A 1,638-nucleotide genomic window follows, 5' to 3' on the forward strand; every position below is an offset into this window, starting at 1 on the left:
CTAGGCTGGAGTGCAAGTGGCACAATCTCTGTTCACTGCAACCTCCGCCTCCCGGGTTCAAGCAATTCTCCTGCCTCAGCCTCCCGAGTAGCTGGGACTACAGGCGCACACCACCGCGCCCAGCTAGTTTTTGTATTTTTAGTAGAGACAGGGTTTCACCATGTTGGCCAGGATGGTCTCGATCTCTTGACTTCATGATCCACCCGCCTCGGCCTCCCAAAGTGCTGGGATTACAGGTTTGAGCCACGGCGCCCGGCCCATTTTGAATGTTTTTAACAAAACTTTCACCACTTAAAAAAGTATAGGATCAACTAATTGTGCTATTACTAAAGGCATAAGAGGATTCTAAAAATATATATATAAGGTTGAATGATGAACTTATTATAATCATATTTGACAATTACTTTTAAAGGAGATATTCTCAAAGATCCAAATTTGAGGCCCTTGTGATGGTGAGGTCCAGAGGAAAAGGGTCTCTTGATCCTTGCTGCTATGGTCCTTAAATATCCTTTGGAGTTAGCCTCAAATCTAATACAAACCCTTTGGTAATTTGAAATATTATACGAGTAACTGAAGTTAATTTCTCCAACACTTATTATTACCTTCTAATATTTATAATAATCTATTTAGACTGTTAGGATTAGAAACGACCTCACTGAAATGATCTCTCCTCTGATGCTCCCTTCTTACCAAAGGAAAAGCTGAGGACAAGGGGATAAAGGTAATTTGCCCTAAATTACACAGCAACTCAGTGACTGGGATTAGATTAGAACCCAGAAATGAGTCCTGGTTCAGTGGGCTTGCAAAGGCAAGTGATGTCATTGTAACCACCCAGTGGGTTCACCTTGCCCGCCACCTAAACAGAGCCCATTTATCAAGACAGGGGAATTGTAATGGAGAAAGAGTAATTCACACTGAGCCAGCTGTGCAGGAAACTGGAGCTTTATTATTATTCAAATTAGTCTCCTTGAGCATTTGGGAATCAGAGTTAAGGACAACTGGTGGGTGGGGGTAGCCAGTGAGCCAGGAGTGCTGATTGGTTAGGTGGGAGCTGAAATAATGGGAAGTTGAAGCTGTCCTCTGGCACTGAGTTAGTTTTCTGGTGGGGGCCGTAAGATCAGGTGAGCCGGTTTATTGATCTGGGTGGTACCAGCTGATCCATTAAGAGGAGTCTGCAGAATATCTCAAGCACTGATCTTATGAGCAGTTTAGGGAGAGTCAGAATCTTGGATTCCAGCTGCGTGACTCCTAAACCATTATTTCTAATCTTGTGGCTAATTTGTTAATCCTCTTAAGGCAGTCTAGTCCCCAGGCTAGAAGAAGGTTTGTTTTGGGAAAGGGCTGTTATCATCTTTGTTTTAAACTATAAACTAAATTCCTTCCAAAGTTAGTTCAGCCTATGCCCAGGAAGGAACAAGGACAGCTTGAAGGTTAGAAGCAAGATGGAGTCCATAGGCCGGGCGCGGTGGCTCAAGCCTGTAATCCCAGCACTTTGGGAGGCCGAGGCGGGTGGATCACCAGGTCAAGAGATCGAGACCATCCTGGTCAACATGGTGAAACCCCGTCTCTACTGAAAATACAAAAAATTAGCTGGGCATGGTGGTGCGTGCCTGTAATCCCAGCTACTCAGGAGGCTGA

The sequence above is a fragment of the Cebus imitator genome, unplaced genomic scaffold (genome assembly GCF_001604975.1).
Source record: "Cebus imitator isolate Cc_AM_T3 unplaced genomic scaffold, Cebus_imitator-1.0 Scaffold657, whole genome shotgun sequence".
Taxonomy (NCBI): Eukaryota; Metazoa; Chordata; class Mammalia; order Primates; family Cebidae; genus Cebus; species Cebus imitator.